The following is a 25,935-nucleotide window of genomic DNA, read 5'->3' as shown; positions in this document are numbered from 1 at the left end:
GTATGAAATGGCGGAAACAACATATTGAGCCAAGTCACGTAAATGCCAATCTTCAACATTGTTTAGCTGATCTGCATTTCTGGAAAATGTTGATCAGTGCACTTTTACCAGACAAGTTTACATTCCACCCTATCTTCCTGTCCAATTTAGTTCATAGGGACTCCTAAAATTGTATGGCATTCCCCATGGAATGCTAAAAGAGTCAAGAGTATCATCTGCAGAAAATAAACTAAGGAAATAATTCACCACAGTGTATCGGGCTTGACATGGGGATGGGATGGATGAAAGCTCTGTTATATCTGTGTATGAATTTTCAAAGGCTTGATGCACAATATTGAGTTACCATTATTTTCACATTATCGTGCAAACGTGTGGGAAAGACTGCTGTTCTGTTTTCCTGTGGAGAATAAGAGAATTATTTTTAGAAAGCAATGATGTATTTAATATATCATGCACACAGAAAGAGGTCTAAAAGTGGAAAACTTTAACAGCTTACAGACCAGAGCTTTAGATTCTGCTTATATCACTTCACACATCTTCATCATACTTGCATATTAAGGTAAGTACAAGTAAAAAGCATGTTTACTGCAGTTATATCCACTTATTTATGTATTTATTTTATTTTAATTTCTCTTGTAAAGATTTGATCTTATAAATACTAAACAGCCTCACAGCTGCTAAAAATAACCTTAAAGACTGCTTTTGTTTTAGTGTGTACAGTGCTGTGATAAGTAAAGGGAATACAAGATTAACATCAACATGAATATTGCTAGTCTTTTAGCTAAAATTTAAGATATCAGTTTTGTAAAAAATGTTATTGAATTTTGCTTCTGTGCAACAGAAACAGAATTTGAACTTTACACTTTTTTAGATAGCAAAACACCTGCAACCTCCATGTGAGAAAGCCTTACCCCCTGCACCTCTTTGTATATATTAAACTGTGAATGAGTTAGCCAAGGAGTTGAGGGAGTCTTCAGCTTTATACTCATTTAAGTCAAAGCCTGATAAATATGAAAAATTCAGGGTCTTGTTTTAGGGTCAGAGAGTCTTTGATGACACAGTTTAGGGCAGTGGGTTTGTTATTCTGAACCTTTGAACTTTATAATCACAGCATTTTGGGGAAATGTTCATCCACTTTTAGCTTTGAAACCAATGTGCTTTTTTTTGAATATTTGTGCATTTGTGCATGGATGGATTCCATATGGATGCCCTATTTTCCTACTTCCACTTCTTTATTTATGTACGCTTCTGTCTATGTCTGTATATGTCTGACTAGCTGTCTTCTGTCTATTCACCTCTCTCACTCTCTCTCTCTGTATATATATATATATGTATTTGTATATCTATATATCTATATCTATATGTATTTGTATATCTATATATATCTATATATATATATATATATATATATATATATATATATATATATATATAGACTACTTCACTTGACCTAAATTTCATTTGCTGACTGTTAGAATTCCGATTGTCATGTAGAATGTAGTGTTGTAATGTTTCTAAATGTGGGTTTTTCTATTTACATTTTTATGGGAAGTATCTAAAGTAATTTGGTGAATGTTTTGTGCGTTCCCAGCAGTAGTGGCAGCGTGTAGAGTACTGTAAGGCAAGTTAAAGGTATATGCCCTTTTCCCCACCCTAGTGCGATCCTGGAGTTAGTATATATAATTAGAGGGGTGTGGGAGTACAGCCCCCCACATTGGGGGGTGTGGGGGTTGTAGCCCTTGACCTAATTTGGTTGTGCATTGTCCCGTTTCTGCTCAGATGGTTAGTAAGTAGTTTTTAAGTTCTGGAAAGGGTTAGTCATTGGTGTTCTAAGTGTAATTGTGTATGGTTTAACATATAGTATGTTGCAATTCAGCATTGTAAGCTGTCGGTGAAATGGGAGTCAGTCAAATGAGTTTTAGGTCAACTGGGTGTCGGTCAAATGGGTGTGAGTCAAATGAAATTTAGGTCAAGTGAAGTAGACCCAAATATATATATAAATATATATATATATATATATATATATATATATATATCACACACACATATACACGTACATTGGAGCAACACTATATTTTGTGGAGTGCTCTCAGTTTGTAAATCTGTGCTACTGTCAACCTATACTTAGTTAACTATAGCAAAGTAGTGATGAATGTCCTGGGGAGTTAATATACATATGTAACGGGGGTGTGGGAATGAAAACCATCCACACATAAAGCACTGCATGTGCACCTTACTACGGTCCGAGTTGCCCATTATAACTTTCTATGCAGTTATCATGCAAAATGCATGTAGTACAATGATAGTGTTGTAGCCGTAAGCATACCTCTCAACCTCTTAGTGAAGGAAATCTGGACAAAACCCGACAAAATGGGGGGGGGGGCAAAGGCCTAAAAATAGGGACTTATTTTAAATATTGCTCTTATAAACTTAAAAAGTTGCTAGAGTAACAGGGTTTGTTTTAACACATATTTTTTGAAGGATTTGAAGTATGAAACTCAAATATATGTGATTATTTAGTGACTTCAGTCCTTAGATCATCCCAGTAATTTGCCAGGAAGATATAAATTTTATGAGAAGCAGACCAAAAATATGAGCCAAAAAATCTGGACATTCTGCAAAAATCTGGACAGTTGAGAGGTATGGCTGTAAGTATAGGAATTGTATGTGTTTTTTTGTGATTGCTGCATAGACTGTAGCTGTGAAGCATTCTGCCTGTACATGCAGTTTAAGCCAGCTTCTGTGCTACTAAATGGTCTTCTAGTGGTTATGGAACTACAGTTCTACTTCTGTATACTGTGAAGAGACAATGAGAACTATGACCCTGTGTTTAATCTTTAAAAGTCTTGGGGCAAGAGAAACAGATAAAAGCCATATGTAAGTCATGCAAACTGAGTAAATAAAAAAGTGCAAACATTCAAAGACTGTCAAATCAGTTTTTGAGGCTGTATATGTGCTAAGCGTAAAATCCACATATTTTGCGCACACGTGTGTGTGTGTGCATGTGTGTGTTTCTGTCTGTGTGTGTGTGTGTGTGTGTGTGTGTGTGTGTGTGTGTGTGTGTGTGTGTGTGTTTATGTATGTGTATATGTGTTTGTGGGGGGTGCATAGTGTTGTGAGAAATGCTGCTAAACCTTTCTGCAATTTGTTATTGCTACTACCTGATTGACAACCTCCCAAGCCAAACTCATTTTTTTTCCCCTCGCCAGAACCTGAACTGTCTAGAAGTACTGGACCACATATCATATACACAGCTCATAATGACACACAAAATACTACACCATCCCTCAAATACCCAGGTCATCAGCAATACAATACAGTCATACAGACCCATAAGGAACTTTCAAAGGACCACCACCTAATAGATTCCCAAAAATTCAACAACTCACATGGGGACTCCTTATTCTCAGTATGCACGGCTAAACAATGGAACACCATTCTCTTTACTATCAGACAAAACACTCTCCTTGCATTTAAGACAAGCCAAACTGCATGTAACTCATATTAGAAGTTGCAAACTTACTGAATTTCCAGGTTAAAAATACATAAATTGCATGAGTTCCTTCTCCTACCTAATATACTATTTTTTCCCAACTGGCTTACTGAAGTGAATTTATTGCACTCCTCAGATGAGAAACATAGGCTTTTATTAGCTTACAACTCAACATGATTATAGATGCATATCACATTACCTTAGCTACCAAATTTAGATACTCTCTGCTGCTTATGATGTTATCACATTTATACTGATAATTTCCTGCTTTGGTGATGTTCTGTAATATGCACTAATTTCACTTAGAACTTGATACAATTTTTATCCTTTTGTGATATTTCCTGTTTATTCGAATTTCAGTATTTTGTACATATTGTACTTTAGAGCTTGTTTAAACTTTGTTGTATTGTACTATTATTTCTTGGAGTCCACCCCCCAGCCTCCTCTGAAAATGGACACAGTCAGACTTTCTTGGTAAACAGAAGCAAATAAATAAATAAAATAATAGCATGGCATTATTTCTCACTAGTAATAATTTAGACTGAGTGTTAGCTTTCCAAATTGAATTACAACATTTATAAAGCAATTCATAAATCATTAAATTCAAAACACTGTTTTTTAATTTCTCTAAATCATTTGGGTTTCTAATACCATGATGGGAATGGACCCCATTCCTAAGTCAAAGTATGATTAAAGTTCATTAAATTAGTATTGTTTCAATCTTTGATGCCAGCCAAAAGTGCTCTTCGTAGGTCCTGCAATGTGCCCAGTAATGACTCCTTCTGCAATTTGTATGGTGTTACATGGATTGGTAACATATCTAGATACAATTGTAGATTATTTTTTATAAGACGCATTGCTCCTACTACTAGTGGAACTGCCTGGGTATCTTTCTTCCAAATTGCTCTCATTTCTGCCTGCAAATCATGATATTTTTATGACTTTGTATCTCTCTGTACACAAGACACTGTAGTCACTGGCTGTAGCGATTTCAATGATCAATGCTAGTTTTGTCTTCTTTTCTTGGACCACTGTATCCGGTTTTCTAGCATCTATCTTTTGAACTGTTGGTGATGGGTGATCCCATGTGATGTAAACTTCATCATTTTCTATTATGCTTTGTGGCTCATGTTTCCAGTGTTTTTCAGCCACTTCAATACCATGATGTTTGCACAATCCACTGTGCAACAGTCCTGCCACATTATTATGCCTTTCAGTATACAGTCCTGCCATTAGTATGCCACAACTAGCAATGAGGTGTGCAGCTGTTTCCAATTCGGTTTTACAAAACCTACATTTGTCTGTTTCTCCCACATGTTCAATGGACTTTGTAAACCAGTGTGTACGTAGCCCATTATCTTGGGTTGCCAATATTAACCTTTCATCTCTTGGTTTAAATTCGCCTCTCCTTAACTATTTCTGCGTTCATTCCTGATCAACACGAGGTTCTTCCAGAAGTTTTCTGTACTTGCAACTATATCTATATACAAAAACACTGCTGTGTGTATCCGTCCATGGAGTATTGCATACAAAGTATGAATAAAGAGTACTTGCTGAGATTGAATTTTGAAATAATCATGTGGTATACTTATATGCCATGTGAATTTTACTGTGACCAGAAAAGGTCACTGACAAGATCTCATTTAGAATGTCTGGATCTTGTTTGAGAGGCTGCATTCTTCTAGAGATGAAGGGAGTGTGGAAGCAATATTTAAGAGCATCACACTTGAGGTGATATATCTGGGATGGAACCTTTAAGGTGTAACGCCGCATCTTGCATGAGAGGAGGGTAAAGTGCGTTAAGGGACAAGAGTAGAGATGAGAAGACAGGAGTGAACTGGAAGATGAGAGTACAGAGAAAGAAAGGAAAAAGAGATGTTATGGGTTATTACATAAATCTTCAGCTAGCGAAGAATACATCAGTTAAATGGCAGCATATTTGAGAAGAGGACAAACAGACAACAAAGTAAAGTTGCAAGGTATGCAGTTAGATGCAAAGTACTGAACATTTAGTTACAGAAAGGGATGTGAATGCATGGAACACACTTCCAGCAGCTATAGGGTAGAGTTCAAAAAACTATAGAATGAGCATATAGATTGAATGGAGTGAGCTAGCAAAAATAATTTGAGGGTGAAACTAACCTGGAACTTATTCAAACCTACAGAGGTTGAAGAAAGTATAGGTGAATGGTTCCTCTAGCTATCATTGAAAGAAATCTAGTGACAGTTTCAGCTAGATGAAACAAATTGGTCAAATCATCAGTGGACAGTAAACAGAATACATGTGTGTTATATATTGTAAGCATGTTATTTTTGATAAAGCATCTGCATAAATATGCCATAGATAAGCAAAATAACAACGCAGAAAGAGGAGTTTGGGTTGAGGTTCTAGGTTGCACAGTGACAATCACTGTCAGCAGACAGCAACAGTTAGTTGTTGCAACTGTGGATACAGCTATTGACTTCTTATTTACAGAAGTGCGTACCTTTAATGGCTTCTCTACCACAGCCCATTTTAAGCACTCATGAACCACAACTGTAATACGTCAGACAGTAGTTTCCTAAATCAGCTGTACCGTGACAGCCTGTAACTTTTCTAGAGATTTTCTGCAATCATACACAGATTAGTATTAACAGATCATCAAAGTGTTTGCTACACCTGGGGATATGCATTCCTTAACTTTAACTTGCAAGTATGAACAAAGTAATACTGTGATACCTGCAACTGACAATCTCAAGGTGATTGGTGAACCACGGTGAAGAGTTCTAGAAAAAATAACCTCTTCTGGTTCCAGGGATCTTCTTGGCTGATGCCTGGTGTGCTATATATATATATATATATATATATATATATATATATATATATATATATATATATATATATAAAATTAAACCTTTAAAATATTTATCTTCTGGGTTTAAACTTGACTTTAGTGGACACTTCTTTCTGTGTGTTTTTGGGAGATAAGGTTTCCACACAGGCCCACTTCAATGTCAAAACCTGATTAGTTGTCATGAGGAACAGTGTGCGAATGGTAAGTGAATTTGGAGTATCCAAGTAACAAGTTTCAATTTTTTTATCTACTTTTGATTTGTTCATCTATATCTAAACTATAATTCATTATAAAATTCACTGATTTGGCATTACACTGAGATGATAGAATGAAATGATGGCTGCTGCTAAAATAATGACAGATGTTGGCTTAGAGGATTAAGGAGTTGTTAATGAGCTGTTTTCTGAGGTGCAAGGTTTGATTCCTTCCATCTCTGTTGCCTTCCTGTGTGACTCTAAGCAAGTCACCTGACCAGATACTGCTCCCGGGCAGAGTCAAAAAAAAGTCCATGGCAATTAGTGCTCTACCCTGAAATACAAATAAATAAAATATGCTAACAAAGAGTTTGCCTTACTGAAAGGTAAGGTAGATTTGGAATGTTGTGACACTGACAAAGAAATGATGGCATTTTCGGAACAGAGGAGCTAACTGCAAGAAGATGGACTGCCTGATCTGTGTCTTGATTCTTTGTCCAGAAGTCAGCCCCACTCAAAGCTCTAAGTATGCAAATGAATCATTAATGTATTATGTGAAGGCATTCAAATTCCCAGCTAAGTGAAAAGGTGTACTATATATTAAATCAGGACACTTGACAGTTCTTGAAATCCAGGGTTATATGTTGTGTGCTGTTGGGCTACGAATAGTAGCTTTGTATCTCCTTGTGTAAACTCTGAAATAGTGCCATTTTATTTGTTTGTTTATTTATTTTATAATTTAATTGTGTCATAGTTTGCATTCTGCCACTAGATGTTGAATACATATCTTTTCAGAGCACATGAAAAACTGAGGCTATCTTTGTACAACCTGCTTCATTTCGGACAAATACAGTCCTTCTTCCTAGTCACTCTTTGTGCATGAGAGAGATATGATCTGAGCATAAGTAACTGTAGATTTGGTTAAGGAACACTTTTACAAAAATCCTGTTTTGAGGCATGTTTACTTTCTAACATGCAGTCAGTTAAAGCAGGTTGACAGTGTTAATGTTTATACACCAAAGTGGCTATATAGTTATGCTAGAACACTTATGAAGGCTGTTTTTTTCTTCTGAAGTGAAAATATTTTTTTAATGTTGCATGTTGGAACCATTATTGTAAAATCGACCATTTACCATATTTTTGTCAGACACATATCCTGTTGTACACTGCAGATCAGATAAGAATTGTAACTATCAGCATACCTTTTGTTTCTTCTAAAGAGAACGACTTTATACAAATGTCTGTTTTGCCCTGCAGCTGTATTCTGCCTTGTGGGATTTGTTAACTGACTATGCCATTTCAGCAATTGGCCAATCAATCACTGGCACTGCCTGCCTTTTTTGGGCATATTTTTATGTCCAAATGTTATTTTAGGACAACTGCCTGAAAGTTATAAAGCTTGACTGCTAATTTGTTGACCAGTGTTCTGCTTTATGTGAAATTATATTTACAGTATTTTTGGATTTAGCCTATTTCTGTTAAGCATAAATTAATTCAAAGAAACCTTATAGTAAACTGAGCACTTCTGCAACAATACTATCTAGATTTTGTTTTTTAACAACAGTGAATATAAAATTCTACCCCTATAATCTATTTCTTTAAAAAAGTATTGAAATGCTTAAAGTCAATGTATTTTACGTAGAACAAAACTTTAAAGGGTGGAAAATTCAGTGTTAAAAGAATTCTGCAGAACATCTTAAAAAAGTAAAATGGTTATTGGATAAGTTTGAATAGTAGCTGAGAAAGCTCTCTTCTCTCTAGTTTTATATCTGAAACTCCCTTCTTTCTGCATGTTGTTTCTTTATGTGTATGTTGCTTACTTCTTTATGTTTGTTGACTGGGATGCTGGACTGAATAAATGGCATTTTTTCAGTAGGGTTCCTTGGGCAGAAGACCCAAAAGGCAGTTAACACATAGAAGACCTAGCATACATTTCAAATAAAAATATCAAGACGGGTAAAAAACAAGAACAAATAATAACAGTGAATACAGTGAAATTATAACAGTTAAATCAGATTAATTAAACATAAATTAAATACAGTAATCTGGCATATGGAAGCATTAAAGACTAACAATGTACACAATAAAACTTCACTATGATAGACAAACATGTTACAGTACTTACTAAGATAAGTTACCAGGAATATATAATCCTAGACTAATAGTGTACAGCAGGCATACATGTAAGGATTGTACATTCAAGTAATACCACAATTACATGTCCATGAAGTGAAAATATTTTTAATATATGCTTAAAAGCATGTTTTTTTAAATTGTATTACATTCAAGGGGAAGCCTGTCCCTTATCTTAGCATTATAGAAAAGGAACACTGGCATCATCAAACCAGTTCTGAGATTTCCGAGATGTTATTTATTAATTTATTTTTTATTTAGTTTTGCTGACCAGTTTAGTTCCGCTAGGCATAACATACCTTCAAGGAGATCTGAGGAGCTGTTCATACTGATTAAGGTGATTTAGCTCAGTCACTAAGGGCATTCTCCAAATTATCTTGATATATACTATGGACACTTTTGTTAAGGTTACAGTCCTCAGAGTTCAGCCATGTTTGAACTGTACTTAATTCAGATTGCAACAAAGAGGCATTGCCTTAGTGAGCATGATAGGATCATCTTTCTGTTTTTCTAACTGGGCTTAGCACAGTGGGCTACCATATCACTGAGAAAAGCAGAAAAAAAGACTGAACAGTATAGTACACAAACAATAAAGAGGAACTGGCAGAGCAGAGAAAATCCTGTTTAATAGATTGAGATTTATTTTCCAGACAGCTACCTGCAAGCACTTAAAAGCAATCCATAAGTAGCAAAGCTTTTGGGGAAGATACTATTAATGATCTTGTATTGCCATCAACTTTTATTTATTTGCTGATGAAAACTGAGATTCCTGGTTCTGGTATTTATCATACTATTTGCTTTGTGGAGGTACAAGAAATCCAGGACCACTGAATCATCAAAAGCAATGAAGGCAAGGCAAGGCATCGATCTCCTCTCAGAGATATAAGAGATCCACCACTGGGTCCCCAACAGCACTGAAGGCAAGACACAGATATCCTCTCAGAAATTGACAAGATACTGAAAAAAGAGATGGTACTTCCAGTCTTTTCTGGTACTTTAGGGTTTTAAGCCAATGATCTTCTTACTCAAGAACCTTTGGGGCCTTTCTAGCTGTTTGATATATCTAATAAGATACATCCCAAAGGGGGCATTGTATAAAATAACCAAGAAAGAATATAACAAACTGACAAACCAAGAAAGAATATAACAAACTGACAAACCATATTTTAACGCACTTAAAGATTAAAATCCAAATATAACTGTGAGTGTGGTGTGAACTGGGAACTCGTGTTCTTGTTTTTTTGGGCATTGTATAAAATGATAGGCCTAATAAATGCCGAATATAAGGGGACAATGAGGTCATTACATCTGGATAACATTCCTTTTAGCAATTAGTGGAGCTGACAAGGACTTTCTCATTACTGTCATTACATGGCAATCACAGGTGATGCATGCTTGGGAGGGGTTGCATACCAAATTTGAAAATGTTGCACTTTTTAGCATTTAATCTGAGCCCATTTTAGTACACTAGGTATCTACAAGTGTACATTCTTGCTGAAGGGCTTTAGTGGCAGAAGGGGACTCCTAGTTAACAGTTGTCTACAAACTTGGTTAGTCAAAGGTCTTGACTCATGATCTGGAGATCAAAAAAGTAAATGGCAAACAAAAGAGGTCCCAGCACTGAGCCCTGTGAGCAGAACTGCAGCTGGTTCATCTGGTGACTTGTGCCATTTCCTGGTCTGGTGCCATTAAGTTGAGGAGCAAAAAAAAGGTCTCTTCTACATCACCTACCTGTAATATCCTTATGTCGATATGCTATTCCCGGCTTTTATCTGTGGGATACAACTGGTCATCCTTATACACTCTGATAAGGCATCTGCTACCTGCATTGTATTGGTTCTGCCTTTTAGTCAATTTCCTGTCCATCTTACTATGTGGAGATCTATTTGCAATGCTTTAAGATTATTAACTATGCTAGCATGGGGGATGCTGTCAAATGTCTTAGTCAGCTCAATGTATGCTGTGTGGTAAGCATGACTACTGTTAACAGCCTGTGTTTACTTTCTGAAGACATTAGCAAGATTAGTTAGTCAGGATCTACCCTTGACAATGTCGAACTGCTGTTGGTATAGCCTGAAGAGATATTAATTGAACTCTCTCTCTCTCTCTCTCACACATTCAGTACTTTCATCTAAACAAACATCATCAGAGTGTTCTCTTAACTTCCATTCCTTTCTAGATTTTTTTTTTGTGTTATTCTTGCCCCAGTACTTGCCATCCATGAGTCTCCTCTTGTTTGGACAGTACCCATTCACTCCTCTGTTCTAGGGAGTTCACCTGCTGTCCAGGTGAGAGCTGTCTGGTGAGGCCATCACTCAAGCAGCCATGACAGTGAGTGCCTTATGCTATTGATGACATCCCAACTATATTATTTTTCAATGACTTAGTACCACCCCGAGGTGGTAAATTAGACAACTGTGTCACTGTGGTGACCCACAATGAGCTCTCCCTTGTTCTGAAAGCTATGATCCATCAGTGGAAAGATCAGCCTTTGATATGTCCCCAGGCTTCTCTTTTACATTGCTGCTGCTCCTCCAAGGGATAGTAGCAATGTGTGTTGCTGTCTCTTCCCCCTCTCTCCCAAGGTGGGCCTGTCTGGTGCTGTCATGTCCCCAAGCCTCTAACTGAAGTCAGTTAACCTTGGCTGTACTCAGGGCTTTAACCCACTGGGCTTCTCATGCCAGTTGTTCTGGAGCTTTTCTTAGACTCATAAAGCCCTGCATAGTAAATAATGCTGTAGTGCATGACCTGTTTTACTGTGCAAGGAGGAAATAATTCATAAATGTCTTGCTAATTAGTAGCATACAGATGTGCAACTGAACAATGAGGGTTTTCAACACCACATGGCATATGTAAATTAGTAACAGATCAGAAATGCAGCCAGGCCACCCAGAACATCTGACCACACAAGCAGAAACTTGCTGCAGCCTCCTTAAGCCAAATGGAAAAAAAAGCTTTAGTGAAACTTCCAAACTGAATAATATTTGAATAAAAATGGCTCCTCTGATATAAATAACTATAAACATTCCCTGGGATTCATTAAACTTCATGTCAGAATAGTGTTATTCTGACATGGAGTGGACTTTGTCCGTGTAAGTGCAGCCATAGCAATATATTCATGAAGGAGTGCTACTTTTACGGCTATGTGGACACAAACACCACTGAGTGCAGGGGGCATGTTTAAGCAGTGCATGCATATCTAACATGCCCCTTGCACTCAGAAAGTGCCGTATGGTACTTTCTAAAAGTATTTCAGTGTCCGTGGACACTGAAATTAAATAAAATTAGTATTTCAGTGTCTACGGACACTGAAATAGATAGGGGAGCAAGAAACAATGCAGGGAGTGTGCGACAGGTTCTGTTACACACCCCCTGCATTATAAAAGTGCCATACAGCCATAGCCATCAACTGTACAGGTTTCTGCAGAATGCCCAGATGCCTGCCTCACATACTTCTCAACCTCCTAGAGCAAGAAAGCTGTACAAAGCCATAAATAATGGGGGGACAAAGGCACAAAAATAGGGACACTTTCTGAACATTGCACTGACAAACCGAGGAAGTTGATAGAATAAAAGATTTGCAGTAGCACAGATTTCCTGAAGGGTATGAAGTCTGAAACTCAAATGCCTGTCAGTATGTTTTGACTTAAACCCTGAGTGATTTGCCAATGATTTGCTAGAAAACCACAGTCACACTTCCAAAGCTTATAAGAGCAATAATTAAAATCTGCACCCATGTGTCCCTTTACAATATCCCTTACTGTGACTGACAAGGAGTACAGATACACGTAAATAAAGTAGGTTTATTATTTTTTTCCATTCTACGGTATATTTAAGTGTAGCTCAGTGGGTTTGCACATTAGGGCTCTTTGCTCAGCATTGCTTAAACATCCCATGGGAGATAAATAAAAATATACAGCTAAAATTCTCACACCAAAATAGTCTAGTGGTTAGAATCCTAGCTTTGCATGCAGGTGTTCATGGTTTGATTACCAAGACAAGCACTTTATTTTTTACATGGGAAAGTAGTGTTAAAAGTATTATTTTAATTTTAAATTATGTAGTAATTGATATTTGTCAACCAGGATAGTGTAGCTGATCTAAAATGTAAGCGTGAGTGCATATAACATGTGAAATGACCCATGTATACACAAGTGTCCCATACAGTATAGTCACACCCCATGGTAATGAAATGAAAGCACATAGAGGGATGTCATGTAAAGTAAACCGTTTACACTTACTAATATGTCAGTAATGATTAATTAAGTCATTATCCTGATATTTTTTTAAATGAAAAGTGAGCAATAGTTAGCAGTGCTCAGCTATGCTTAGTCAGTATAAGCATTGCTTAAATGTGAATGCTAAGCAGCAGTTAGCTCACCTAAATGGATTTGTGCACTGTTAAGCAATGCTCAGCAATTACCCCTTTAAGCACTGTTCAATCCAGCTTAGCAGGTTTGCACGTTGCTAAGCTGTGGTCAGCATTTTTGAAATGTTCCAATGATGGCAAAGGGCAGGAATATGGCCTTATTTAAACTGTGCAGGTGGGAATACAGCCATAACCTGTTTAGTTTGATCTCTACAGGAACATGTCGGGCGTTGGAGAGGGAGCGTGCTTTTGGGCACAGAGCTGGGGCATCCTGGAATCCAGGGTCATGGCTGGACTCCTCATAGAATACCATGATAACAGACTTCTGCAGGGCCAGTACCAGGGCTCTCAGTACAAAATGAAGGGCTCGCAGTACACATTTTAAAGTAAAACAATAAAAAAAACACTGTTACCTAAAAGGTGGCAGAAATGTTGTGATAACATTTCAACCATCAGAAGCCATAATATACAGCTCAAACATATAAAAACTAATAAAAACTATATAACATAAGAATGTAGCCTTAATTAGCTTTAGTAGGTTAATTATTTAGAATTCAGGGAATTATGTTGGCAAATTAAGTTGAATAGAGAAAAAACAGAATGAGTGTGATGACAGCTCCCTGGCCCAGCAATCAAGGAGCCTCAGTCCTCACCACTGACACCAGGGAGGTCATCTCCTAGAAGAGGAAAGGATAACTAATACACACAGTAAAGTACAATTTCCCTTAGGTGCACACAGAGATCACAGTCAGTCTGGGGATGGTTGATCCCTTGCTCACCAGGTCCCCAATAAGACTCCCCACTGGCACAGCTATAGGGTCCAGGTCTCAGCCTAGCTGGGCAAGATAAAACCTCCAGTACCCTCTCTGTCCAACCAGTGCTTCATGTCCCTGCCAAGTAGCTGACACCACACACACGCACACACACACACACACACACACACACACACACACACACACACACACACACACACACTTTGAGATAAGTATTTATACAACTTCCCAGATACCACTGGGAAAGGCTGACACAGATTCTACAGCTGTGCCCCTTTACCCAGATCATATGGTAGTAATTTCTGCCACCACCCAGCTAATATTATCAGCTACTAAAAGGCCATCAAAAGGGTGTTCAGTTATTACTGTGCAATATTATTATCCAATTGGTAATGTGACTATTCAGTCTAAGGCTTATTTTAGAGTGGCCAATTACAATGAACTCTATAAATATGCAATGTACTCTAGAGCCTACTTGTCTATACAAACCAGCCACATGTAAATATTTTTAAAATATTTACTAATAAATAATTAAAACACAAGACAATACTACTACACCACAGAGATATCTAAGAGTTCAGAGATCACACAGAAACTTAAAATAATACAGTAGGACAGGTCTGATGTCAAAGAAAAACACTTAATCTAACTTTCTAATCTTTAGCTAATTGTAAGAGAAAGCACAGTGCTATAATCCTACTTGCATACATAAAGCATACACAGTGCTGGGTTAGATGTCCAAGATCAAAATGCTTTTTAGTCTCTCACTCAACAATAGTTTTTAAACACTAACCAACAGCTCTCTAAGGCCCTGCCAAATTACATCATTTTTGACACTTAGTTTGGAGTTCCCAGGCCACAAACTGCATTATTTAGCAAGCTAACACCTGCTCAGGACACTTCAACAATAAAAGGCATTTCATATATACACTCTGGTTGAAACCAGAGCAATAAAGGGCCTTCCACATGTAAATTCTGGCCCTTAACTTGAACCTTAAAACAATGGGCCTGAAACCTTCATCCAGACTCAGTGGAGCCGACTTGTAAACATCAGAGATTCATAAGATCTTTTCAGCTTCAAAAGACACATTTGAAATGCTTGGCTTGGTTTTCCTTACAGCAGATGGCAATGTTGCAAGAATCTTGAAGTTCGCAAACCTGTATTTTACATTTATTTATACAATTGATAGAATTATGTATCAAATTCTATTTTACTAGGCTGGCAGCCTTCGCCCATCTTCGTCCAATCTTCACAATGAGAAATATTATTGAGGCAGCTGAACAAAAATGGATTATGCTACTGTGCGCTGATAAAGCGCCTGGTTTGAATAATATGGTCTCCATCAAACCCTTCCTGAAAGTGAGACAGTTGAGACACTAATGTTTTTAGTTTATGTATGTTGTGATACTCAAAATTGTTAATATGACTTTAAATAAGCTAATTGTTTTTAATAGATGTAATTAATGTTGATTGGAGCACTATTTAATGTGGTTGTTTCAAGTCATTTTTATTTAAGTCTGATGAAGAGGTGAACCCTTGAAAGTGCTTACTTACAATAAATTGGACATTCTGCTGTGTTACATCCCTTTCGCTGTGGTTGTTTTATTGCCTGAGGCTATATTTTTTGGTTATTTTAAATTAAGTTGTATGCCTGTGCCCCCCCCCCCCCAAGGTCTTAACGACAACATCAGTATTAGCAGCCCTTTAAGGCTGCATTCTTATGTTATATAGTTATTATTAGTTTTTATATGTTTGAGCTGTATATTATGGCTTCTGTTTGTTGAAATGTTATCACAACATTTCTGTCACACTGTGTTCCAGGCTTGCTCATCCTTTAGTGGTATTAATCTTTTTCGTTTTGGTTACTGGTCTGTTTGTTGGTGGGACTTGCTTGTGAATGGAGTCTTCCACTAGAACTATCATCTTGGGTATTGATCCTGTGGAGAACATTGGACTACTAACCCAGCTGATTCAACAATTTTCTCAACAAGCACCTGGGGGCATCTCTGGTGTGGCAGCTTCACAACTGGGAGCAACCCAGGTGGGCTTGACATCGGCTCAGCCACAGCGGTAAATGCAAATGCAGAACAGACTGTGAATGTGTCCTCTGTACTAGTGAGGGCTAATAACAACTTTAACATTCAAGACTGGCTGAAACAGGATATAGCATTTAATGGGAACTCAGGCTCTATAGCTGAAGTCCAGACTTTTAATCAATCACTTACATGTCTGGAAAGGAAAATGATTAAATGCAGGAAACTGGAGTTGGAAAATTCATATTTTGTGGAGTGCATCAGGAGCAAGGTGGTGTCGAAAGGGCTATGATGTTGGACATTTCTGATAGGGCTAATAGCTGATTCACCTCTGCACAAATAACTGCTGGCTTTGTTTGATCATCAGGGGTTTGAACTTATGGAAACTTTTATTATGTTTAACAACATATCTATAGAGACTCTGCAGGCAGAGATTGTTGAACTTGACAAAGTTTTGCATAATGATTTGTTGTTTGATCCCTCTTTTCCAGCTTACAAGGATGTTTTTTGACAACAAACAAAATAGTTGCTGAGGTTAAAACCCAAAAAGAAAAAAAGTTAAAAAGGGACAAGGAAGCTTACATTTCAGGTACTGCATATCCTAGACCTCCTAATCCCACCTCCAATGCTGTTCATCAATCTAATTCAGCCAATAGTGGTGATGAGGAAGGTGTAGATATAATAGTGGAAGTGAACCAGCAATCCCCTTTAGGGCAGGACTTTCCTCGGAGGTCAGAGAGGCTGCAGAACCAATGAGTGGGGAACAATGCTCAGACTTCCAATTCCAGGCCCTTGGGGCCGCCACAACAGTCATACAATTGGAGAAGGAACAGGAGGAACAACCAGAGGAACTAAAGGGATGTTTGTTATATTTTTCTCCTGGAATTGTTGATTTCGGGCCTTTGGACATTCAGGCAGCTGTTGAATTGGATGTTTTTGTCTCAGAAGCCAATTTGGTATGTGTTCAAAACAAAAAAGCTGATTTTACACTGTATAACTTTTCTGGTCATGTGTTTGATGAAACAGCAGCAGATTTATTCAGCAAAGGACTTAAGTTTTGTGCCAGCAAAATGCTCTAATATTGTGATTTGATCTTAGACCTTAAGCTGTTTATTAGAAACTTGAATTTTAAATTGCTTTTCAACAATGTTAATGCCTTTGAACAGTGTTCTAGTCAACGTAGGAAAAGCATATACAACCCCCTGTACACTTCTGTCTTACATTGTCTGACAAATTTGTGAATTTGATTTCAGAGCTCTGTTGAGTGACCAAAGTGAAAATAATTGTGACAACTTAACTTCAGCTGAAAGGAAATTGCTTTCAGATCTTTGTAAGAACAGGACAGTTAGAGTCATGAAACCTGATAAGGGGGGTAGTAGTTGTTTTGTGTAAACAAGACTATGTAAAAAGAATGAATGTTTTATTGTTTGATGAAACCACTTATGAAGAGGTTTCACGTCATTTTGTTAATCTGTCCTATTATAGGATAGATATGGTTTTGCAAGATCTTTGTGACCAGGGGCAATTGGACCCGTGTCAACTGGAATTTCTTGTTAATAAACACCCAGAAGTCCCTAGTATCTTCGGAATTCCGAAGATACATCAGAGTTGTTACAACTCTCCTATGAGACCAGTTGTGAGTGCAGCTGGCACAAAAACCCACACTTTGGGAAAATATATTGATTTTATTCTCAAAAATATATTAAAAGGAGAAAAGCAGATCTGCATAGACTCCTGTCATTTCCTGGACAAATTGAATTGTGTAGTATTTCATGATAATGTGAGTTTTTTGACAGTAGATGTTGCTAACTTGTACAATGTTATTTCACACACCACCAGTCTAGAGTGGTTTGAGGAGTTTTTGTATGACAGTAAAATGTTCACTAACAGTGAAGTGGCAACATTAGTGACCCTTATTGTTAGAATTATTGAAAAACAATTTTGTCTACTTTGAAGGGCAGTATTTCCTGCAGAAGACAGGCATTGCCATGGGGGCCATTTGTGCCCCAGTGTTTGCAAACATCATTATGCTTATGTGGGAAAGAAAATACTCGCTTAGTTCAGAGTTTGCCAACAAATGGACAGTTTATTTACGTTACATTGATGATTTGTTTTTCCTTGTGGAACGATAGAGGAGAAGACATTACTACTTTTATTGATTATTTAAACAACACCACTGATTTTTTAAATTTCACTTATACACACAAAAGATGGTATCAACTACTTAGATGTAGACATTAGAAAAGATTGTGACAAGAAATGCTTTGTAAGTAATCTGTATAGGAAACCTACCTACTGTAACTTATTACATTTTGAGAATAACCATCCTGAATTTCTAAAGCGTGGTATACTAAAGGGAAAATTCATGAGGCTTTCCTGAATGGTCAGTACTGACCAGGATTTTCTTTTGTAGTGTGAAATGCTGACTAAGATGTTTTTGGCCAGAGGGTACCCCACTAGTTTGATCTCCACAGTACAGAAACAAATTGTGTGTAGGAAAAATAATCACAACATTCTATCCATTTTGGGGGTTAACATGGTGGGTAATGTTACAGGTACTCTCAGGGCTACTAATACTGCTGATCCCTCCAAATATTTCTGTCCCTTTGTTACTAAGTTTTCCACTGACCATCAAAGTATTGCTACTATTTTAAAGAAAAACTGGCAGCTATTCTGGAGTCATCCTGGTATTTTAGATCAGCTGGGAGACATGCCACAAATAGTGTTTAGGAAAGGTTCAAGCATTAAGCAGTTACTTGAGAGGGTAAATGTTTTTGAAAGTAGCAGCACTACTATTGGGAGTAAAAAAATGTGGCTGTTGTTCTCAGTGTTATTTGGTCATGAATTGTTGCCAGATTAAGTTGAACCATACTACCATAAAACCTAATGGCAAATTTTCTTGCAACTCCAAAGGGGTTGTTTATGCTGCCCTGTGTCAGCACTGTAATATGTTCTATATTGGAAAAAATAAAAGAAAGTTAAGGGGCAGAATTTATGAGCATCATAGGGACATACAAATGGCAATAAAAATAATGCCTTGTATAAATAAGCACATAGAAAAATACTCAACACTTTTTTTATTTGCTGTTGTTGAAGGGGTCAAAATAGATCCTAGAGGGTGTCCCTGGGAAGATTATTTAGAATTCAGGGAATTATGTTGGCAAATTAAGTTGAATGCCTGTGCTCCCCCAGGTCTTAATGACAACATCAGTATTAGCAGCCTATTAATGCTGCGTTCTTATGTTATATACTTTTTATTAGATTGTATATGTTTGAGCTGTATATTGTGGCTTCTGTTTGTTAAAATGTTATCACAACATTTCTGTCACTTTTTAGGTAACAGTGTTTTTTTTTGTTGTTTTACTTTAAAATTTGTCCATGAATTTAAGTGTGATGTGTTAGATAGAGAAAGTCTGTTCATAATTAATGTTATGAGAAGTTTCATTGGCTCACTATGTCATGTGTTCTCAAATGTTTTAGTACACTTAACAAGAGTGCATTAAGTTTTGTTGTATTCTGATGAAGTCTTTGGTTAAAACCTGATGAAAGCCCTTAATAAAAGGTTTTTGATTATCCTGGTGGAGTTCTTGTGACACTGTGTTCCAGGCTTGCTCATCCTTTGGTGGTACTACCCACAAATTATTCTACAAATGTCTGTCACCAGCACCCCCTCCCTGTGGGGTGTGAGGCTGTAAATTCCAAATTCTACACATTATACACAGCTGTTGCTGCAGAAGATATGTAGAGCTATGGTCCTTCCCTACACCTGTCCTGCACATCCCTAGCTGTTTTTTCCTAATGTGTGTGTACCCCTGCTTGTCCCCAGTTTACCACTTTCCTATCACCCTTTTTTCTTTTCTTTAATGAAAATTAGCACGGGTGTAAGTGAAGCAAAGAGGGCTTAACTGTCTGTTAGCATCACTTAGCTCCATGCAAAACCACACAAACCTGCTTATAACTGCTTTGATCACTCTGTCTCCATCAGCCCTTGTTCTGCCCAGCAACAATGTAATCAGCCCTGCCAACTTTCAAACCCAGGATACTGTGCACTACGATCACAGCAACATACCACTACACCATCTGAGCTGTGAGAATTTGTAATGCTTTTACAAACATATCATGCATTCTGGTCATTTAACATTAATGAAAAGGGTCATCATTTCCAAGTCTTGAACCCAGGATCTTGTGCATTACAGTCACAGCAACATACCTCTACACCATCTGGGCTCTAAGAGTTTGCAATGTTTTTACAAACATATCATGCACTACAGTCATTTAACATACAGGAAGGCTATATATCCATTGTACTCTTATATACATATATATGTATATATAAATGCAAATATATATAAAAATGCAAATATATATATATATTTTTGTATTATCTTTGTGTCGTGTTAATCTTACTGTGGTTCAGAATGTGTTGGGTGAAATGGTTGGCAGCTCTCACTGTTTTTTCTCTTCTGTTACATGACTGCAGTCGTACCTCTCCACTGTCCAGATGTCTAGACACTCTCCAGATGTGTGGCTCATATGTTTGGTCTGTTCCCCATAACAGTTGTGTGTCTTATTATCTTTGTATCCTGATCTCTAAGTATTTTTAATTCCTGTATGATGTTGTTTGGAATTTCTCTGTGTGTGGTAGTAATTAATTAATGTTATACTAACTTTTTAGAAGATTTTTGAAGATTTTTGCTGTTTTTTACTAACCTTTTTCTAATTGGCTTATTGTCATCTATGTTGATTTTTATGTATGTATACATTTTTTACTTCTGTGGAGCTTTTCTCCTCGGGCCTCTACTGAAAATGGAAATATATCCAGCTAGACTACCCCGGTCAACAAATGTAAAATAAATAAAATAAAATAAATATATATATATATATATATATATATATATATATATATATATATATATATTTATACATATCCCAACAAGCTTCTGGTGCACGTAGGCTCACAGTGTGCTCAAACTATACCAATACGTAAAACACCAAAACAAAAGTCCAACACTACTAAAGTACATATATTACATATAAATGTAATAAAGTAAAAAATATATATATATGTGTGTGTATATATATATATATATATATATATATATATATATATATATATATATATATATAAAACCAACCTCTTACTGCAAGACATCTGCAGAAAGCCTGACAAAGTGGGGGGATAAAGGGCAAACAATATTGATATCTCTGAAATATTGCTGTTATATGCGTAGAACTCTCCTAGAATAGCATGGTTTGATTTAACATATGATCCCTGATAGATTCCAAGTCTGAAACACAAATGAATGTCATTATTTACTGATTTCAATGCTCACATCATCCCAGTGATTTGTCAGGAACACACAACTGTTATGGGGAACAGACCAAACATATGAGCCACACATCTGGAGAGTGTCTAGACATCTGGACAGTGGAGAGGTATGACTGCAGTCATGTAACAGAAGAGAAAAAACAGTGAGAGCTGCCAACCATTTCACCCAACACATTCTGAACCACAGTAAGATTAACACGACACAACCCCAATCAGCTGTGGAGAATTACCCATGTATTTCCAAATATATCATGCACTACTGGGATGAAACTGTAGGGAAAAGCAGATATTGGTGCAAAAATGTCCACCCACAGCCATTTGCACCACAGTCAGAGCAACATACCAGCAACCCTAATGAACTTCAGAGTAGAACGACTGTTTGAACAAACATATCCTGATTGCCAGTCACAAACTACACCAACATATACTAGCCCAACTCACAGTCTAATGGGAATCCTGAGGTGTTACAGGACTTTTCTCAGTCTGCCCTACAAACATATACACCTGTTAGACCACCAGCAAATGTAGCAGCATGCACAGTCAGATAGAAAAGTATCTATGACACTCACATCAGCTGCTCTCCCTACTCACCCCAACAAACATTTATACACAACACTGCTACACAATTTTAGCAGTCTCTTAACAATGGCCAGACATACATAACTCTCAACTGTACAGATTTCCACAGAATGTCCAGGGTGTGGGACCATGGCCACTGCTGCATACCACTTCCAGGAGTCTGCTAAGTCACTGGTATGGTACCAGGAGTGCAGTCACTAAATAATGATATACCATACCTCCAAACCTCTTACTGCAAGACATATGGACAAAGTGTGACATACTTGAGGGACAGGGGGTCGGAAAGAGGGACATATCTCACATAATGGTGTTACAAACTGAAACAATTGCTGGTGTTACAGGGTTTGTTGTAACATAACATCCCTGAAGGATATTATGTCTGAAACATTAATGGATGTCAACATTCACTGACTACAATCCTCACATTATCCTACTGATTTCACAAAAACAGAAGTTGTCTGAGGAACAGACCAAACATTACAGGCAAACCTTTCTGCAGTCTGTGGACATCTAGAAAGATGAAAGGTATGTCAGAGACATATCACTGTCAGATGTCAAGTCACGCAGAAAATGCATGTCCAGACAAACCGTGTTAATCTAGCAATCCTCTATGTGTATAACAGCAATACTTACTTACAATCTGTACCCAATTCTGGAGTTTTGTCCCCCATGTTGTTGGGCTGTTGCCACATGTCTTGTCCTGAGAGGTATTTCCACCTACTGTCTGTAAACCAGTAGCTCCCACACCTCCATACTGTCCTCCACACAGGCAAGGAAAAGGGGCAAGGCCCACATGAAGGACTTAATAATAGGACTGTGTTGCTATGGCATTGGCTAATGGAAAGACAACACAGCTGCTCTGGATGCAAGTAGCAAGTGAGAGACACCGATTAGTGCACAGGACATCACCTGCTCATGAACTTTACCTACAAAAGGCAAGCTGCTGTCCATGCAAAACAGCTCTGAACCCATCTACACAAAGACAGACTATGACTACAGAAACCTAACCATTTGTATTGTTCTGAGGAAACTCTTCAGCACTATAACAGGTATGTCAATCACTGAAGCTTGTAATGGAATGCAGAAGGGGGATGCAATAATGTCAAACAGGACATTAAACACTAGGTCACAACAAGACCTGTTGAACTCACATGCTGCTGTCTGGCACCTATGGCCATTTCCTTGCCCTGTCTGCATTGACATGGATCACATATCTGGCCCCTGTGTCACCCCAGCAAGAGTCAGCTCATGTATGACTAATACTGGAGTGTCTGTTGTCTAATACTGTATGCGACACTGCAAGGCCAGCTACCTGGGATGTTGTAAATATTCATATGTCACCTGTGAATGCTAATCTGATACATATGCTTGTCTTACAAATGTAAGAGACTTATATAGGGTATGTGCATAGTACACAACAGGTGCAAAAGTGTGTGTTGAACAATATGTGATATACTGAGCCCATACCTGACAACTGCCCAGAGTTTTGCAGACTGACAACATGTCTGCCTCATATTTGTAGTCAGTGCCTCATACAGTTGTGTATTGTCTGACACATCACTGGCAACCAATTAAAGACTGAAGTCATAACATAATAGCATACATGTGATTGTCAGATGTCATATCCTGCAGAGTAGACCTGTGAATTCAACACCATTTTTGCTGGCAACTAAATGTGTTACAGCTAGATTCATAAAGTGACATTATTTTCCGGCCTTTGACCACCAGTGATGTGTGCTTTGTGCAGATGTCTTGCTCTAACAGGAGTTAGGTGTCTTAGCATGAAACCCATGTCAATGCAAGTGTACCTTGTCCTGTAGGATGCCGACATTTGTGCAGTCACTGACACCTGCTTTGTAGCTGTGGAGAGCACACTAACCTTGCCAGGTTACTCATCCCATCATATGTTTATACCCCAAATGGAGGGCTGCAAAGCCACAGGAGGTGGAGTGTTGAACATTATCATACACATACACACCTCCAGGCTGACTGAACAGTATGATTTACAGGAGACATCCTAAGTGCAGTTAACAGTTGACAAAACACCTACTCATATCATAGCTAGCTACAGGCCTCCAAACATGACTATGGACACTCACCATACCTATTGGGACCTGCTGGAATCTGTCAGGATTCAATCGTCTACCCTGCTCCTAGGTGACTTCAACCACCCAGCCATAGTTTATATGACCTATGCCACCTGAACATGAATGCACAGAGATTCCTCGGCTTTGTCAAGGGCAATGCAGTGGATCGTCTGGTCAACACTCCTATGACAGGTAGAAATATCCTGTACCTGGTCCTAACCAACATGAGTAGCCACTGTAGCAATCCTACAATGTCAGCTTCCTTGGTAACATCTGACCACATAGCCATCACTGTTCAGGTCACCATCTCCCCTGCCCCCTCTTACAGTGTCATACAAAATTAACTTTACACAAATGACTATAAATCTCCTCAGAGCAGGTAGAAGTAGCTTTACAGCCAATGTCCCATCACTTCGAACAAATACAACAATGAGAGGAAGATGGTGAACAATGCCTACCTTCACCTAGCCCAATTCTTTCACAATAATCTCCAGGCAGCCAGGATACATATGACTACACAGCTAGGCATCAACCTGTATGTTACCATATGGGTAACTTACTGGCCCAATGATAGTACCCACTCAGTCAAAGTAGTGGAACCCACCTGTAGTAGTAGAGTCTTCCAAAGCAGTGTACCTCAAGGATCAGTCTGGAGGCCTCTATTGTTTGAGATATACGTATCTGAGGTAAAGGAAAAAAGCAGTGGTCTGTGGCTGACCAGGTGTACAGATGCTTGCAAGCTGGCCACTGTCTTCTATTCCCCTACTGATGTGACCATCCCCCAAGAGGTCCTCACCCAATGAATGACTGGTGCAAGAAGCATTTCCGCAAACTGAATGCCAGGAGAAGCATCATTCTCCCTGCTGTGGCAGATGTCATCCACACTACTTATGACAGTAATAATGTACTGAGCATGCAATCAGGTGTGAGGCAACTTGTGCACCAAGGTTGTTAGCAACCTGACAGTTTCCCACCATGTGGGCACCATTGTATGGAAGGCTGCCTACATGGCCCACCTCACAAATACTGGTATGTCATCCAGGAACCAGGAGGCCACAACTTCTCTGTACTCCACCCTTATCAGATGCATTACCAACTACAATGGCTCCTTTGACATGTACCTTGCCAAGCAAATGCAGCAGTTGTAGAGACCACAGAGGTTCCTGACCAGGCAAATCCGGGGTCTGTAACACCTATCCGATGCTGGTAGGCTGAAAGCCCTGTCCCTGTACTCAGTCTCATACAGACTGATCATAGGTGACCTGTGTTTGGCATGCAAGGCCATTTTCAAACCAGCATTGATGGTGTTTCTGCATATCTGTAAGACAAACCCCACTCACGCATCATGCACGCAAAATCCTCACCTGGTCTGTGACATGTATAGGACTTGTTGGCGGGATAGTGTAGTGTCCCACACAATACACTGTAAAATACACTCCCTCTCCATGTCTAGCAGAGTATGTCTATAGCCCTCTTGAAGATGAAGCTGGACAACTGCATGGGAAATGGATGGGACACCCCTGGGATCCCGCGGCTGTACCAGCTTGACAGAGGAAACAGGTACCAGCTTGGAAAGGACATGGGCGAAAGTCTGGGCCAGGCTTATGAGGACATCAGGGCCAATAGCCTGGTATCATCTTATGAGGCTATGCACCCAATACTTTACATGTTTCCTGTATGTATTGCAGACTGTCCTGCAATGTTGTCTGAAATGAATCCCTGTGAGTCTGAACTGTGTAGGTACTGCAGAGATAGTGTATAGTCTTGTCCCTTCATCAGTTATCATCACATATTCTTACATTTTGTCATTGTGTGTGGTCTGTATAGCAGTAAGTCAGCTCTTACAGTACATGCATATGCACTTGGTGACACTGTATAGCTCACTCCAATAGCCTTGGTCTTGGCCACAGTTACCATACTGCTACTAGGACCATCACACAGTAGGTTTGTCACTCTGTGTTTTGGGCCTTACAGTAGCAGTGAAAGAGATGGATTGTGGCAGGCAGAACTACCATAAGGTCTGCCCTGATGGGTCCACAGGTGTCACAGCTGTGCCAGACTGTACCAGGAGTGTGTGTGTGTGTGTGTGTGTGTGTGTGTGTGTGTGTGT

General features: G+C 38.4%; 1 protein-coding gene across 1 annotated transcript in view; it reads left to right on the top strand.

Annotated features, from left to right (window-relative positions):
* The first annotated feature begins 208 nt into the window (after positions 1 to 208).
* Positions 209 to 25,935, top strand: part of LOC122806504 (cysteinyl leukotriene receptor 1-like) — a 329,799-nt gene continuing 304,072 nt past the window's right edge. The window contains exon 1 of the mRNA XM_044077002.1: positions 209 to 559. The gene's annotated coding sequence lies outside the window, so the exon portion shown is untranslated. The remainder of the gene's footprint in view (positions 560 to 25,935) is intronic.

Source organism: Protopterus annectens, chromosome 7.part0, assembly GCF_019279795.1.
Source record: "Protopterus annectens isolate FY-2018-M chromosome 7.part0, PAN1.0, whole genome shotgun sequence".
Classification (NCBI taxonomy): domain Eukaryota; kingdom Metazoa; phylum Chordata; order Ceratodontiformes; family Protopteridae; genus Protopterus; species Protopterus annectens.
The sequence above is the reverse complement of the archived record's forward strand: the minus strand, read 5'-3'. Positions and strand labels throughout refer to the sequence as shown.